Consider the following 20,727-nt stretch of genomic DNA (forward strand, 5'->3'; position numbering starts at 1 on the left):
TCCATGCTCCTTGAAATCAAAATGATCCATGACCCTTGTCATCACAATGTTCCAAGCCCTTGTCATCACAATGCTTCATGACATTTGTCATCACAATTGTCCTTGTCCTCGTCATCACAAGACTCTGTGACTTATGTCACCACAATACTCCATGAAATTCTCATCACAATGCTCTCTGACCCTTGGCATCTCAATGCTCCATGCCGTTGTCACCAACATGCTCCGTGACCCTTGTCATCACAATTGTCAATGCACCTGACAGCACAATGTTCCATGACTCGTATCATCACAAAATGCCATGCACTTGTCATCATAATGCTCCACAACATTGTCATCACAATGCTCCATAAACGATGTCATCACAATGCTCCATGCACTTTTCATCAAACTGCTCTCTCACCACTGATATCAGAGTGTTCCATCACTAGTCATCACTATACTCCCTCACTGCTGTCATCACAATGTTCCTTGACTTCTGTCATCGCAATGCTACATGAACTTATCATCAAAATGCTCCATGACCCCTGACAGCACAATGGTCCATAACCCCTGTCATCAAAATGCTGTTGGAACATTTTCATCTCAATGCTCCCTGAACCCTGTTATCGCAATGCACCATGCCCATCATCATAATGTTTCATGCTATTTACATCACAATGAAATCAAAATGCTCCATGACCCTTGTCATCACAATGCTCCAATCCCTTGGCATCACAATGCTCCATTACCTTTGTCATCATAATCCTCCATGACACTTGGCATCACAATGCTCCATGCCATTGTCATCACAAGGGACCGCACATATGTCATTACAATGCTCCATGACACATGACATCAGAATGCTGCAGGGGATTCTCAACAAATTGTTCCATTCCATTGTCATCACAATGCTCCATGTCCCTTGTCATCACAACGCTCCATGATACCTGTCATCACAATATTCCATGTCCTTGTCATCACAATGCTCCATGACCATTGTCATAACAATGCTCAATACACTTGTCATCACAATGATCCCTGAAACTTGTCAGAAGTCTCCTTGAACTCTGTCATGACATATCTCAATGCCTTTTTCAACAAAATGCTCCATGCCCTTATCATCACAAAGCTCCATGCCATTGTCATCACAATGCTTCATGACGCTTGTCATCAGAATGCTCCAATCCCTTGTCATCACAATGTTCCATTACCTTTGTCATCACAATCCTCCATTACTCTTGGCAACACAATGCTCCATGCCATTGTCATCACAAAGGACCATGACATATATCATCACAATGCTCCCTGACAACTGTCTTAACAAAGCTTCATGACATTGTCATGACAATTCACCAGGCCCTTGTCATCACAGTGCTCCATGCCATTGTCATCACAATGCTCCATGACCTTTTTTATGAAAATTCTCCGTGACTCCAGTCATCACAATGCTTCATGACATTTTTCATCACAGTTGTCCTTTTCCTCGTCATCAAAAGACTCTGGGACTTATGTCACCACCATGCTCCATGAAATTCTCATCACAATGCTCTCTGACACTTGTCATCACAATGCTCCATGCCGTTGTCACCACCGTGCTCCATGACCCTTGTCATCACAATTGTCAATGCACTTGACAGCACAATGTTCCATGACCCGTGTCATCACAAAATGCCATGTGCTTGTCATCATAATGCTCCACAACATTGTCATCACAATGCTCCATAAACGATGTCATCACAATGCTCCATGCACTTTTCATCAAAATGCTCTCTCACCACTGATATCAGAGTGTTCCATCACTAGTCATCACTATACAACCTCACTGCTGTCATCACAATGTTCCTTGACCCCTGTCATCGCAATGCTACATGACCTTATCATCAAAATGCTTCATGACCCCGGACATCACAATGTTCCATAACCCCTGTAATCAAAATGCTCTTGGACCCTTTTCATCTCAATGCTCCATGAACCCTGTCATCACAATGCACCATGCCCATCATCATAATGCTTCATGCTATTGTCATCACAATGAAATCAAAATGGTCCATGACCATTGTCATCACAATGTTCCAAGCCATTGGCATCACAATTCTCCATTACCTTTGTCATCATAATCCTCCATGACACTTGGCATCACAATGCTCCATGCCATTCGCATCACAAGGGACCGGACATATGTCATCACAATGCTCCAAGACACATGACATCAGAATGCTGCAGGGAATTCTCCACAAATTGCTCCATTCCATTGTCATCACAATGCTCCATGACCCTTGTCATCACAACGCTCCATGATGCCTGTCATCACAATATTACATGTCCTTGTCATCACAATGCTCCATGACCATTGTCATCACAATGCTCAATACACTTGTCATCACAATGATCCCTGAAACTTGTCAGAAGTCTCCTTGAACTCTGTCATGACATATCTCAATGCCTTTTTCAACACAATGCTCCATGCCCTTATCATCACAAAGCTCCATGCCATTGTCATCACAGTGCTTCATGACGCTTGTCATCAGAATTCTCCAATCCCCTGTCATCACAATGTTCCATTACCTTTGTCATCACAATCCTCCATTACTCTTGGCATCACAATGTTCCATGCCATTGTCATCACAATGGACAATGGCATATATCATCACAATGCTCCCTGACAACTGTCTTCAAAAAACTCCATGACCTTGTCATGAAAATTCACCAGGCCCTTGTCATCACAATGCTCCAGGCCCTTGTCATCACAATGCTCCATGACCTTTTTTATGAAAATTCTCGGTGACTCCAGTCATCACAATGCTTCATGACATTTCTCATCACAATTGTCCTTGTCCTCGTCATCACATGACTCTGTGACTTATGTCACCACAATGCTCCATGAAATTCTCATCACAATGCTCTCGGACCCTTGTCATCACAAAGCTCCATGCCGTTGTCAACACAATGCTCCATGAGCCTTGTCATCACAATTGTCTACGCACTTGACAGCACAATGTTCCATGACCCGAGTCATCACAAAATGCCACGTGCTTCTCATCATAATGCTCCACAACATTGTCATCACAATGCTCCATAAACGATGCCATCACAATGCTCCATGCTCTTTTCATCAAAATGCCCTCTCACCACTGATATCAGTGTGTTCCATCACTAGTCATCACTATACTCCCTCACTGCTGACATCACAATGTTCCTTGACCCCTGTCATCGCAATGCTACATGACCTTATCATCAAAATGCTCCATGATCTCTGACATCACAATGTTCCATAACCCCTGTCATCAAAATGCTCTTGGTCCCTTTTCATCTCAATGTTCCATGAACCCTGTCATCACAATGCACCATGCCCATCATCATAATGCTTCATGCTATTGTCATCACAATGAAATCAAAATGCTCCATGACCCTTGTCATCACAATGCTCCAAGCCCTTGGCATCACAATGCTCCATTACCTTTGTCATCATAATCCTCCATGACACTTGGCATCACAATGCTCCATGCCATTGTCATCACAAGGGACCGGACATATGTCATCACAATCCTCCAAGACACATGACATCAGAATGATGCAGGGGATTCTCAACAAATTGTTCCATTCCAATGTCATCACAATGCTCCATGACCCTTGTCATCACAACGCTCCATGATGCCTGTCATCACAATATTCCATGTCCTTGTCATCACAATGCTCCATGACCATTGTCATCACAATGCTCAATACACTTGTCATCACAATAATCCCTGAAACTTGTCAGAAGTCTCCTTGAACTCTGTCATGACATATGTCAATGCCTTTTTCAAAACAATGCTCCATGCCCTTATCATCACAATGCTCCATGCCATTGTCATCACAATACTTCATGAAGTTTGTCATCAGAATGCTCCAATCCCTTGTCATCACAATGTTCCATTACCTTTGTCATCACAATCCTCCATTACTCTTGGCATCACAATGCTCCATGCCACTGTCATCACAATGGACCATGACATATATCATCACAATGCTCCCTGAAAACTGTCTTAACAAAACTCCATGAACTTCTCATCACAATGCTCCAGGATCTTATCATCACAATGCTCCATGCCCTTGTCATCACAATGCTCCATGACCTTATTTATGAAAATTCTCCGTGACTCCAGTCCTCACAATGCTTCATGACATTTGTCATCACAATTGTCCATGTCCTCGTCATCACAAGACTCTGTGACTTATGTCACCACAATGCTCCATGAACTTCTCATCACAATGCTCTCTGACCCTTGTCATCACAATGCTCCATGACCCTTGTCATCATAGTTGTCTTTGCACTTGTCAGCACAATGCTCCATGACCCATGTAATCACAATATGCCATGTGCTTGTCATCATAATGCTTCACAACATTGTCATCCCAATGCTCCATGCACTTTTCATCAAAATGCTCTCTCACCACTGATATCAGAGTGTTCCATCACTAGTCATCACTCTACTCCCTCACCCCTGTCATCACAAAGTTCCATGATACCTGTCATCGCAATGCTACATGACCTTATCATCAAAATGCTCCATGACCCCCGACATCACAATGTTCCATAACACCTGTCATCAAAATGCTCCATGACCCTTTTCATCTCAATGCTCCATGAACCCTGTCATCACAATGCACGATGCCCATCATCATAATCCTTCATGCTATTTTCATCACAATGAAATCAGAATGCTCCTTGACCTCTGTCATCAAAATGCTCCAAACCCTTGTGATCACAATGTTCCATAACGCTTGTCTTCACAATGCCCCATGACACTCGTCATAACAATTATCCATGTTCTTCTCATCACAATGCTTCATGAACTTTGTCATCACAATATTCAATATACATGTCATCACAATGCTCCTCGACACTTTTCGTCAGTATGCTCCTTGAACCCGTTCATGATAAGGCTCTATGTATTTTTCATCACAGTGATCAATACCGTTTTCTTCAAATTGCTCCATGACCCCTGTAATCACAATGCTCCATGACCCGTTTCATCAGAATGCTCCATGAGACTTTTCATCACAAGGCTCCAAGGTCTTCTCATCACAATGCTCCAGGAACTTTTCATCACAATCTCCATTCACTTGTCATAACAATGCTCCATGTCCATGTCATCACAATACTCCATGAACATTTTCAGCCCAATGCTCCATGACCTTCTCATCACAATGCTCCATGACACCTGTCATCACAATGCTCCATGACGCCTGTCATCAAAATCCTCCATGACCCTTGCCATCACAATAATCCATTTCTTGTCATCTCATTGCTCCATGACCACTGTAATCGCAATGATCCTTGACGCTTGTCATCACAGTGCTCTATGACACTTGTCATCCCAATGCTCCATGCCTTCATCAGCAAAATGCTACATGACCTTGTCATCACGATGCTCCATGCGCTTGTCATCACAATTCTCCATTCCCATTGGGACCACAATCCTCCATGAAACTTGGGATTACATTGCTTTCTACCCTTGACATCACAATGGTCCATGCTCCTTGAAATCAAAATGATCCATGACTTCTGTCATCACAATGCTCCACACACTAGTGATCACAATGTTCCATAAAACTGGTCATCATAGCACTTCATCATGCCTGTCATCACAATATTCCATGCCCTTGTCATCACAATGCTCCATGACATTTGTCATCACAATTCTCAGTACACTTGTCATCACAATGCTCGCGGACAATTGTCAGAAGTCTCCTTAAAGTCAGTCGTGAAATAGCTCCATGCCTTTTTCATCACAGTGCTCCATGCCTTTGTCATCACAATGCTCCATGCACCTTGTCATAACAACGCTCCATGATGCCTGTCATCTCAATATCCCATGCCCTTGTCATCACAATGCTCTATGACATGTGTCATCACAATGCTCAAAACACTTGTCATCCAAATGCTCCCTGACACTTGTCAGAAGGCTCCTTGAAATCTGTCATGAAATAGCTCCAAGCCTTTTTCATCACTATGCTCCATTCCCTTATCATCACAATGCTCCATGCCCTTGCCATCACAATGCTCCAAGCCCTTGTCATCGCAATGGACCATGATATATGTCCTCACAATGCTCCCTGACACCTCTCTACACAATACTCCATGACCTTGTAATCACAGTGCTCCATGCCCTAGTCATCAAAATGTGCCATGCGCACTGTCATCACAATAATCCATGAAACTTCTCAGACCAATGATCCATGACTCTGTAAACAAAAGTTCTATGTCGTTGTCAGCACAATGCTCCAAGCCCTTGTCACCACAATGCTCTAATACCTTTGTCATCATAATCCTCCATGACGCTTGGCATCACAATGCTCCATGTCATTGTCATCACAATGGACGGACATATGTCATCACAATGCTTCATGACACAAGACATCAGAATGCTCCAGGGGTTTCTCAACAAAATGCTCCATGCCATTGTCATTACAATGCTCCATGACCCTGGTCATCACCACGCTCCATGATGCCTTTCATTACAATATACCATGTCCTTGTCATCACAATGCTCCATGACCAATGCCATCACAATGCTCAATACACTTGTCAGCACAATGCCCCCTGACACTTGTCAGAAGTCTCCTTGAACTCTGTCATGAAACAGCTCAATGCCTTTTCATCACAATGGTCTATGCCATTGTCATAACAATGCTTCTTGACCCTTGTCATTACAATGCTCCATTTCCTTTGTCATCACAATCCTCCATGACACTTGGCATCACATTGCTCCATGCCATTGTCATCACAATGGACCATGACATATATCATCACAATGCTCCCTGACAACTCTCTTCACAAATCTCCATGACCTTGTCATCACATATCACCAGACCCTTGTCATCACAATGCTCCATACCCTTGTCATCACACTGCTCCATTACCTTTTTTATGAAAACTCTCCGTGACTCCAGTCATCACAATGCTTCATGACATTTGTCATCACAATTGTCCTTGTCCTCGTCATCACAAGACTCTGTGACTTATGTCACCACAAAGCTCCATGAAATTCTCATCACAATGTTCTCTGACCCTTGTCATCACAATGCTCCATGCCGTTGTCACCACCATGCTCCGTGACCCTTGTCATCAAAATTGTCAATGCACTTGACAGCACAATGTTCCATGACCCGTGTCATCACAAAATGCCATGCACTTGTCATCATAATGCTCCACAGCATTGTCATCACAATGCTCCATAAACGATGTCATCACAATGCTCCATGCACTTTTCATCAAAATGCTCTCTCACCACTGATATCAGAGTGTTCCATCACTAGTCATCACTATACTGCTTCACTGCAGTCATGACAATGTTCCTTGACCCCTGTCATCTCAATGCTACATGACCTTATCATCAAAATGCTCCATGACTCCTGACATCACAATGTTCCATAACCCCTGTCATCAAAATGCTCTTGGACACTTTTCATCTCAATGCTCCATGAACCCTGTCATCGCAATGCACCATGCCCATCATCATATTGCTTCATGCTATTGTCATCTCAATGAAACCAAAATGCTCCATGACCCTTGTCATCGCAATGCTCCAAGCCCTTGGCATCAAAAGGCTCCATTACCTTTGTCATTATAATCCTCCATGACACTTGGCATCACAATGCTCCATGCCATTGTCATCACAAGGGACCGCACATATGTCATCAGAATGCTCCATGACACATGACATCAGAATGCTGCAGGGGATTCTCAACAAATTGCTCCATTCCATTGTCATCACAATGCTCCATGACCCTTGTCATCACAACGCTCCATGATGCCTGTCATCACAATATTCCATGTCCTTGTCATCAAAATGCTCCATGACCATTGTCATCACAATGCTCAATACCCTTGTCATCACAATGATCCCTGAAACTTGTCAGAAGTCTCCTTGAACTCTGTCATGTCATATCTCAATGCCTTTTTCAACACAATGCTCCATGCCATTATAATCACAATGCTCAATACCATTGTCATCACAACGCTTCATGACGCTTGTCATCAGAATGCTCCAATCCCTTGTCATCACAATGTTCCATTACCTTTGTCATCACAATCCTCCATTACACTTGGCATCACAATGCTCCATGCCATTGTCATCACAATGGACCATGACATATATCATCACAATGCTCCTTGACAACTGTCTTAACAAAACTCCATGAACTTCTCATCACAATGCTCCAGGACCTTATCATCACAATGCTCCATGCCCTTGTCTTCACAATGCTCCATGACATTTGTCATCACAATTCTCAGTACACTTGTCATCACAATGCTCGCGGACAATTGTCAGAAGTCTCCTTAAAGTCAGTCGTGAAATAGCTCCATGCCTTTTTCATCACAGTGCTCCATGCCTTTGTCATCACAATGCTCCATGCACCTTGTCTTAACAACGCTCCATGATGCCTGTCATCACAATATCCCATGCCCTTGTCATCACAATGCTCTATGACATGTGTCATCACAATGCTCAAAACACTTGTCATCCAAATGCTCCCTGACACTTGTCAGAAGGCTCCTTGAAATCTGTCATGAAATAGCTCCAAGCCTTTTTCATCACAATGCTCCATTCCCTTATCATCACAATGCTCCATGCCCTTGCCATCACAATGCTCCAAGCCCTTGTCATCACAATGGACCATGATATATGTCCTCACAATGCTCCCTGACACCTCTCTACACAATACTCCATGACCTTGTAATCACAGTGCTCCATTCCCTAGTCATCAAAATGTGCCATGCGCACTGTCATCACAATAATCCATGAAACTTCTCAGACCAATGATCCATGACTCTGTAAACAAAAGTTCTATGTCGTTGTCAGCACAATGCTCCAAGCACTTGTCACCACAATGCTCTAATACCTTTGTCATCATAATCCTCCATGACGCTTGGCATCACAATGCTCCATGTCATTGTCATCACAATGGACGGACATATGTCATCACAATGCTTCATGACACAAGACATCAGAATGCTCCAGGGGTTTCTCAACAAAATGCTCCATGCCATTGTCATTACAATGCTCCATGACCCTGGTCATCACCACGCTCCATGATGCCTTTCATTACAATATACCATGTCCTTGTCATCACAATGCTCCATGACCAATGCCATCACAATGCTCAATACACTTGTCAGCACAATGCCCCCTGACACTTGTCAGAAGTCTCCTTGAACTCTGTCATGAAACAGCTCAATGCCTTTTCATCACAATGGTCTATGCCATTGTCATAACAATGCTTCTTGACCCTTGTCATTACAATGCTCCATTTCCTTTGTCATCACAATCCTCCATGACACTTGGCATCACATTGCTCCATGCCATTGTCATCACAATGGACCATGACATATATCATCACAATGCTCCCTGACAACTCTCTTCACAAATCTCCATGACCTTGTCATCACATATCACCAGACCCTTGTCATCACAATGCTCCATACCCTTGTCATCACACTGCTCCATTACCTTTTTTATGAAAACTCTCCGTGACTCCAGTCATCACAATGCTTCATGACATTTGTCATCACAATTGTCCTTGTCCTCGTCATCACAAGACTCTGTGACTTATGTCACCACAAAGCTCCATGAAATTCTCATCACAATGTTCTCTGACCCTTGTCATCACAATGCTCCATGCCGTTGTCACCACCATGCTCCGTGACCCTTGTCATCAAAATTGTCAATGCACTTGACAGCACAATGTTCCATGACCCGTGTCATCACAAAATGCCATGCACTTGTCATCATAATGCTCCACAGCATTGTCATCACAATGCTCCATAAACGATGTCATCACAATGCTCCATGCACTTTTCATCAAAATGCTCTCTCACCACTGATATCAGAGTGTTCCATCACTAGTCATCACTATACTGCTTCACTGCAGTCATGACAATGTTCCTTGACCCCTGTCATCTCAATGCTACATGACCTTATCATCAAAATGCTCCATGACTCCTGACATCACAATGTTCCATAACCCCTGTCATCAAAATGCTCTTGGACACTTTTCATCTCAATGCTCGATGAACCCTGTCATCGCAATGCACCATGCCCATCATCATATTGCTTCATGCTATTGTCATCTCAATGAAACCAAAATGCTCCATGTCCCTTGTCATCGCAATGCTCCAAGCCCTTGGCATCACAAGGCTCCATTACCTTTGTCATCATAATCCTCCATGACACTTGGCATCACAATGCTCCATGCCATTGTCATCACAAGGGACCGCACATATGTCATCAGAATGCTCCATGACACATGACATCAGAATGCTGCAGGGGATTCTCAACAAATTGCTCCATTCCATTGTCATCACAATGCTCCATGACCCTTGTCATCACAACGCTCCATGATGCCTGTCATCACAATATTCCATGTCCTTGTCATCAAAATGCTCCATGACCATTGTCATCACAATGCTCAATACACTTGTCATCACAATGATCCCTGAAACTTGTCAGAAGTCTCCTTGAACTCTGTCATGTCATATCTCAATGCCTTTTTCAACACAATGCTCCATGCCATTATCATCACAATGCTCAATACCATGGTCATCACAACGCTTCATGACGCTTGTCATCAGAATGCTCCAATCCCTTGTCATCACAATGTTCCATTACCTTTGTCATCACAATCCTCCATTACACTTGGCATCACAATGCTCCATGCCATTGTCATCACAATGGACCATGACATATATCATCACAATGCTCCCTGACAACTGTCTTAACAAAACTCCATGAACTTCTCATCACAATGCTCCAGGACCTTATCATCACAATGCTCCATGCCCTTGTCATCACAATGCTCCATGACCTTATTTATGAAAATTCTCCATGACTCCAGTCATCACAATGCTTCTTGACATTTGTCATCACAATTGTCCATGTCCTCGTCATCACAAGACTCTGTGACTTATGTCACCACAATGCTCCATGAACTTCTCATCACAATGCTCTCTGACCCTTGTCATCACAATGCTCCATGACCCTTGTCATCATAGTTGTCTTTGCACTTGTCAGCACAATGCTCCATGACCCAAGTAATCACAATGTGCCATGTGCTTGTCATCATAATGCTTCACAACTTTGTCATCCCAATTCTCCATGCACTTTTCATCAATTGCTCTCGCTCCACTGATATCAGAGTGTTCCATCACTGGTCATCAATATACTCCCTCACCCCTGTCATCACAATGTTCCATGAACCCTGTCATCTCAATGCTACATGACCTTATCAACAAAATGCTCCATGACCCCCGACATCACAATGTTCCATAAGCCCTGTCATCAAATTGCTCCATGACCCTTTTCATCTCAATGCTCCATGAACCCTGTCATCACAATGCACCATGCCCATCATCATAATGCTTCATGCTATTTTCATCACAATGAAATCAGAATGCTCCATGACCTCTGTCATCAAAATGTTCCAAACCCTTGTGATCACAATGTTCCATAACCCTTGTCTTCCCAACGCCCCATGACACTCGTCTTAACAATTATCCATGTTCTTCTCATCACAATGCTTCATGAACTTTGTCATCACAATGTTCAATATACTTGTCATCACAATGCTCCCCGACACTTTTTGTCAGTATGCTCCTTGAACCCGTTCATGATAAGGCTCTATGTATTTTTTTATCACAGTGATCCATACCGTTTTCTTCAAATTGCTCCATGACCCCTGTAATCACAATGCTCCATGACCCGTTTCATCAGAATGCTCCATGAGACTTGTCATCACAAGGCTCCAAGGTCTTCTCATCACAATGCTCCAGGAACTTTTCATCACAATCTCCATTCACTTGTCATAACAATGCTCCATGACCATGTCATCACAATACTCAATGAACATTTTCATCCCAATGCTCCATGACCTTCTCATCACAATGCTCCATGACACCTGTCATCACAATGCTCCATGACGCCTGTCATCAAAATGCTCCATGACACTTGCCATCACAATAATCCATTCCCTTGTCATCTCATTGCTCCATGACCACTGTAATCGCAATGCTCCATGGCGATTGTCATCACAGTGCTCTATGACACTTGTCATCTCAATGCTCAATGCCTTCATCAGCAAAATGCTACATGACCTTGTCATCATGATGCTCCATGCGCTTGTCATCACAATACTCCATTCCCATTGTGACCACAATCCTCCATGAAACTTGGGGTCACATTGCTTTCTACCCTTGTCATCACAATGCTCCATGCTCCTTGAAATCAAAATGATCCATGACCCTTGTCATCACAATGTTCCAAGCCCTTGTCATCACAATGCTTCATGACATTTGTCATCACAATTGTCCTTGTCCTCGTCATCACAAGACTCTGTGACTTATGTCACCACAATACTCCATGAAATTCTCATCACAATGCTCTCTGACCCTTGGCATCTCAATGCTCCATGCCGTTGTCACCAACATGCTCCGTGACCCTTGTCATCACAATTGTCAATGCACCTGACAGCACAATGTTCCATGACTCGTATCATCACAAAATGCCATGCACTTGTCATCATAATGCTCCACAACATTGTCATCACAATGCTCCATAAACGATGTCATCACAATGCTCCATGCACTTTTCATCAAACTGCTCTCTCACCACTGATATCAGAGTGTTCCATCACTAGTCATCACTATACTCCCTCACTGCTGTCATCACAATGTTCCTTGACCTCTGTCATCGCAATGCTACATGAACTTATCATCAAAATGCTCCATGACCCCTGACAGCACAATGGTCCATAACCCCTGTCATCAAAATGCTGTTGGAACATTTTCATCTCAATGCTCCCTGAACCCTGTTATCGCAATGCACCATGCCCATCATCATAATGTTTCATGCTATTTACATCACAATGAAATCAAAATGCTCCATGACCCTTGTCATCACAATGCTCCAAGCCCTTGGCATCACAATGCTCCATTACCTTTGTCATCATAATCCTCCATGACCCTTGGCATCACAATGCTCCATGCCATTGTCATCACAAGGGACCGCACATATGTCATTACAATGCTCCATGACACATGACATCAGAATGCTGCAGGGGATTCTCAACAAATTGTTCCATTCCATTGTCATCACAATGCTCCATGACCCTTGTCATCACAACACTCCATGATACCTGTCATCACAATATTCCATGTCCTTGTCATCACAATGCTCCATGACCATTGTCATCACAATGCTCAATACACTTGTCATCACAATGATCCCTGAAACTTGTCAGAAGTCTCCTTGAACTCTGTCATGACATATCTCAATGCCTTTTTCAACAAAATGCTCCATGCCCTTATCATCACAAAGCTCCATGCCATTGTCATCACAATGCTTCATGACGCTTGTCATCAGAATGCTCCAATCCCTTGTCATCACAATGTTCCATTACCTTTGTCATCACAATCCTCCATTACTCTTGGCAACACAATGCTCCATGCCATTGTCATCACAAAGATCCATGACATATATCATCACAATGCTCCCTGACAACTGTCTTAACAAAGCTTCATGACATTGTCATGACAATTCACCAGGCCCTTGTCATCACAGTGCTCCATGCCATTGTCATCACAATGCTCCATGACCTTTTTTATGAAAATTCTCCGTGACTCCAGTCATCACAATGCTTCATGACATTTTTCATCACAGTTGTCCTTTTCCTCGTCATCAAAAGACTCTGGGACTTATGTCACCACCATGCTCCGTGAAATTCTCATCACAATGCTCTCTGACACTTGTCATCACAATGCTCCATGCCGTTGTCACCACCGTGCTCCATGACCCTTGTCATCACAATTGTCAATGCACTTGACAGCACAATGTTCCATGACCCGTGTCATCACAAAATGCCATGTGCTTGTCATCATAATGCTCCACAACATTGTCATCACAATGCTCCATAAACGATGTCATCACAATGCTCCATGCACTTTTCATCAAAATGCTCTCTCACCACTGATATCAGAGTGTTCCATCACTAGTCATCACTATACAACCTCACTGCTGTCTTCACAATGTTCCTTGACCCCTGTCATCGCAATGCTACATGACCTTATCATCAAAATGCTTCATGACCCCGGACATCACAATGTTCCATAACCCCTGTAATCAAAATGCTCTTGGACCCTTTTCATCTCAATGCTCCATGAACCCTGTCATCACAATGCACCATGCCCATCATCATAATGCTTCATGCTATTGTCATCACAATGAAATCAAAATGGTCCATGACCGTTGTCATCACAATGTTCCAAGCCATTGGCATCACAATTCTCCATTACCTTTGTCATCATAATCCTCCATGACACTTGGCATCACAATGCTCCATGCCATTCGCATCACAAGGGACCGGACATATGTCATCACAATGCTCCAAGACACATGACATCAGAATGCTGCAGGGAATTCTCCACAAATTGCTCCCTTCCATTGTCATCACAATGCTCCATGACCCTTGTCATCACAACGCTCCATGATGCCTGTCATCACAATATTACATGTCCTTGTCATCACAATGCTCCATGACCATTGTCATCACAATGCTCAATACACTTGTCATCACAATGATCCCTGAAACTTGTCAGAAGTCTCCTTGAACTCTGTCATGACATATCTCAATGCCTTTTTCAACACAATGCTCCATGCCCTTATCATCACAAAGCTCCATGCCATTGTCATCACAGTGCTTCATGACGCTTGTCATCAGAATTCTCCAATCCCCTGTCATCACAATGTTCCATTACCTTTGTCATCACAATCCTCCATTACTCTTGGCATCACAATGTTCCATGCCATTGTCATCACAATGGACAATGGCATATATCATCACAATGCTCCCTGACAACTGTCTTCAAAAAACTCCATGACCTTGTCATGAAAATTCACCAGGCCCTTGTCATCACAATGCTCCAGGCCCTTGTCATCACAATGCTCCATGACCTTTTTTATGAAAATTCTCGGTGACTCCAGTCATCACAATGCTTCATGACATTTGTCATCACAATTGTCCTTGTCCTCGTCATCACATGACTCTGTGACTTATGTCACCATAATGCTCCATGAAATTCTCATCACAATGCTCTCTGACCCTTGTCATCACAAAGCTCCATGCCGTTGTCAACACAATACTCCATGACCCTTGTCATCACAATTGTCTACGCACTTGACAGCACAATGTTCCATGACCCGTGTCATCACAAAATGCCACGTGCTTCTCATCATAATGCTCCACAACATTGTCATCACAATGCTCCATAAACGATGCCATCACAATGCTCCATGCTCTTTTCATCAAAATGCCCTCTCACCACTGATATCAGTGTGTTCCATCACTAGTCATCACTATACTCCCTCACTGCTGACATCACAATGTTCCTTGACCCCTGTCATCGCAATGCTACATGACCTTATCATCAAAATGCTCCATGATCTCTGACATCACAATGTTCCATAACCCCTGTCATCAAAATGCTCTTGGTCCCTTTTCATCTCAATGTTCCATGAACCCTGTCATCACAATGCACCATGCCCATCATCATAATGCTTCATGCTATTGTCATCACAATGAAATCAAAATGCTCCATGACCCTTGTCATCACAATGCTCCAAGCCCTTGGCATCACAATGCTATATTACCTTTGTCATCATAATCCTCCATGACACTTGGCATCACAATGCTCCATGCCATTGTCATCACAAGGGACCGGACATATGTCATCACAATCCTCCAAGACACATGACATCAGAATGATGCAGGGGATTCTCAACAAATTGTTCCATTCCAATGTCATCACAATGCTCCATGACCCTTGTCATCACAACGCTCCATGATGCCTGTCATCACAATATTCCATGTCCTTGTCATCACAATGCTCCATGACCATTGTCATCACAATGCTCAATACACTTGTCATCACAATAATCCCTGAAACTTGTCAGAAGTCTCCTTGAACTCTGTCATGACATATGTCAATGCCTTTTTCAACACAATGCTCCATGCCCTTATCATCACAATGCTCCATGCCATTGTCATCACAATGCTTCATGACGTTTGTCATCAGAATGCTCCAATCCCTTGTCATCACAATGTTCCATTACCTTTGTCATCACAATCCTCCATTACTCTTGGCATCACAATGCTCCATGCCACTGTCATCACAATGGACCATGACATATATCATCACAATGCTCCCTGAAAACTGTCTTAACAAAACTCCATGAACTTCTCATCACAATGCTCCAGGACCTTATCATCACAATGCTCCATGCCCTTGTCATCACAATGCTCCATGACCTTATTTATGAAAATTCTCCGTGACTCCAGTCCTCACAATGCTTCATGACATTTGTCATCACAATTGTCCATGTCCTCGTCATCACAAGACTCTGTGACTTATGTCACCACAATGCTCCATGAACTTCTCATCACAATGCTCTCTGACCCTTGTCATCACAATGCTCCATGACCCTTGTCATCATAGTTGTCTTTGCACTTGTCAGCACAATGCTCCATGACCCATGTAATCACAATATGCCATGTGCTTGTCATCATAATGCTTCACAACATTGTCATCCCAATGCTCCATGCACTTTTCATCAAAATGCTCTCTCACCACTGATATCAGAGTGTTCCATCACTAGTCATCACTCTACTCCCTCACCCCTGTCATCACAAAGTTCCATGATACCTGTCATTGCAATGCTACATGACCTTATCATCAAAATGCTCCATGACCCCCGACATCACAATGTTCCATAACACCTGTCATCAAAATGCTCCATGACCCTTTTCATCTCAATGCTCCATGATCCCTGTCATCACAATGCACGATGCCCATCATCATAATCCTTCATGCTATTTTCATCACAATGAAATCAGAATGCTCCTTGACCTCTGTCATCAAAATGCTCCAAACCCTTGTGATCACAATGTTCCATAACGCTTCTCTTCACAATGCCCCATGACACTCGTCATAACAATTATCCATGTTCTTCTCATCACAATGCTTCTTGAACTTTGTCATCACAATATTCAATATACATGTCATCACAATGCTCCTCGACACTTTTCGTCAGTATGCTCCTTGAACCCGTTCATGATAAGGCTCTATGTATTTTTCATCACAGTGATCAATACCGTTTTCTTCAAATTGCTCCATGACCCCTGTAATCACAATGCTCCATGACCCGTTTCATCAGAATGCTCCATGAGACTTTTCATCACAAGGCTCCAAGGTCTTCTCATCACAATGCTCCAGGAACTTTTCATCACAATCTCCATTCACTTGTCATAACAATGCTCCATGTCCATGTCATCACAATACTCCATGAACATTTTCAGCCCAATGCTCCATGACCTTCTCATCACAATGCTCCATGACACCTGTCATCACAATGCTCCATGACGCCTGTCATCAAAATCCTCCATGACCCTTGCCATCACAATAATCCATTTCTTGTCATCTCATTGCTCCATGACCACTGTAATCGCAATGATCCTTGACGCTTGTCATCACAGTGCTCTATGACACTTGTCATCCCAATGCTCCATGCCTTCATCAGCAAAATGCTACATGACCTTGTCATCACGATGCTCCATGCGCTTGTCATCACAATTCTCCATTCCCATTGGGACCACAATCCTCCATGAAACTTGGGATTACATTGCTTTCTACCCTTGACATCACAATGCTCCATGCTCCTTGAAATCAAAATGATCCATGACTTCTGTCATCACAATGCTCCACACACTTGTGATCACAATGTTCCATAAAACTGGTCATCATAGCACTTCATCATGCCTGTCATCACAATATTCCATGCCCTTGTCATCACAATGCTCCATGACATTTGTCATCACAATTCTCAGTACACTTGTCATCACAATGCTCGCGGACAATTGTCAGAAGTCTCCTTAAAGTCAGTCGTGAAATAGCTCCATGCCTTTTTCATCACAGTGCTCCATGCCTTTGTCATCACAATGCTCCATGCACCTTGTCATAACAACGCTCCATGATGCCTGTCATCACAATATCCCATGCCCTTGTCATCACAATGCTCTATGACATGTGTCATCACAATGCTCAAAACACTTGTCATCCAAATGCTCCCTGACACTTGTCAGAAGGCTCCTTGAAATCTGTCATGAAATAGCTCCAAGCCTTTTTCATCACTATGCTCCATTCCCTTATCATCACAATGCTCCATGCCCTTGCCATCACAATGCTCCAAGCCCTTGTCATCACAATGGACCATGATATATGTCCTCACAATGCTCCCTGACACCTCTCTACACAATACTCCATGACCTTGTAATCACAGTGCTCCATGCCCTAGTCATCAAAATGTGCCATGCGCACTGTCATCACAATAATCCATGAAACTTCTCAGACCAATGATCCATGACTCTGTAAACAAAAGTTCTATGTCGTTGTCAGCACAATGCTCCAAGCCCTTGTCACCACAATGCTCTAATACCTTTGTCATCATAATCCTCCATGACGCTTGGCATCACAATGCTCCATGTCATTGTCATCACAATGGACGGACATATGTCATCACAATGCTTCATGACACAAGACATCAGAATGCTCCAGGGGTTTCTCAACAAAATGCTCCATGCCATTGTCATTACAATGCTCCATGACCCTGGTCATCACCACGCTCCATGATGCCTTTCATTACAATATACCATGTCCTTGTCATCACAATGCTCCATGACCAATGCCATCACAATGCTCAATACACTTGTCAGCACAATGCCCCCTGACACTTGTCAGAAGTCTCCTTGAACTCTGTCATGAAACAGCTCAATGCCTTTTCATCACAATGGTCTATGCCATTGTCATAACAATGCTTCTTGACCCTTGTCATTACAATGCTCCATTTCCTTTGTCATCACAATCCTCCATGACACTTGGCATCACATTGCTCCATGCCATTGTCATCACAATGGACCATGACATATATCATCACAATGCTCCCTGACAACTCTCTTCACAAATCTCCATGACCTTGTCATCACATATCACCAGACCCTTGTCATCACAATGCTCCATACCCTTGTCATCACACTGCTCCATTACCTTTTTTATGAAAACTCTCCGTGACTCCAGTCATCACAATGCTTCATGACATTTGTCATCACAATTGTCCTTGTCCTCGTCATCACAAGACTCTGTGACTTATGTCACCACAAAGCTCCATGAAATTCTCATCACAATGTTCTCTGACCCTTGTCATCACAATGCTCCATGCCGTTGTCACCACCATGCTCCGTGACCCTTGTCATCAAAATTGTCAATGCACTTGACATCACAATGTTCCATAAACCCTGTCATCAAAATGCTCTTGGACCCTTTTCATCTCAATGCTCCATGAACCCTGTCATCACAATGCACCATGCCCATCATCATAATGCTTCATGCTATTGTCATCACAATGAAATCAAAATGCTCCATGACCCTTGTCATCACAATGCTCCAAGCCCTTGTCATCACAATGCTCCATTACCTTTGTCATCATAATCCTCCATGACACTTGGCATCACAATGCTCCATGTCATTGTCATCACAAGGGACCGGACATATGTCATCACAATGCTCCAAGACACATGACATCAGAAGGCTGCAGGGGATTCTCAACAAAATGCTCCATTCCATTGTCATCACAATGCTCCATGACCCTTGTCATCACAACGCTCCATGATGCCTGTCATCACAATATCCCATGCCCTTGTCATCACAATGCTCTATGACATGTGTCATCACAATGCTCAAAACACTTGTCATCCAAATGCTCCCTGACACTTGTCAGAAGGCTCCTTGAAATCTGTCATAAAATAGCTCCATGCCTTTTTCATCACAATGCTCCATTCCCTTATCATCACAATGCTCCATGCCCTTGCAATCACAAAGCTCCAAGCCCTTGTCATCACAATGGAACATGATATATGTCATCACAATGCTCCCTGACACCTCTCTACACAATACTCCATGACCTTGTAATCACAGTGCTCCATGCCCTAGTCATCACAATGTGCCATGCGCACTGTCATCACAATAATCCATGAAACTTGTCAGACCAATGCTCCATGACTCTGTAATCTAAATGCTCTATGCCGTTGTCAACACAATGCTCCAAGCCCTTGTCACCACAATGCTCCATTACCTTTGTCATCATAATCCTCCCTGACACTTGGCATCACAATGTTCAATGCCATTGTCATCACAATGGACGGACATATGTCATCACAATGCTTCATGACACATGACATCAGAATGCTCCAGGGGATTCTCAACAAAATGCTCCATGCCATTGTCATCACAATGCTCCATGACCAATGCCATCACAATGCTCAATACACTTTTCAACAGAATGCTCCCTGACACTTGTCAGAAGTCTCCTTGAACTCTGTCATGAAACAGCTCAATGCCTTTTCATCACAATGTTCCATGCCATTGTCATCACAATGCTTCTTGACACTTCTCATCAGAATGCTCCAATCCCTTGTCATCACAATGCTCCATTACCTTTGTCATGACATTCCTCCATGACCATTGGCATCACAATGCTCCATGCCATTGTCATCACAATGGACCATGACATATATCATCAAAATGCTCCCTGACAACTCTCTTCACAAAACTCCAAGACCTTGTCATCAAAATTCACCAGGCCCTTGTCATCACAATGCTCC

Source organism: Mesoplodon bidens (assembly GCF_964165515.1).
Source record: "Mesoplodon bidens genome assembly, chromosome: Y".
Lineage (NCBI taxonomy): Eukaryota > Metazoa > Chordata > Mammalia > Artiodactyla > Ziphiidae > Mesoplodon > Mesoplodon bidens.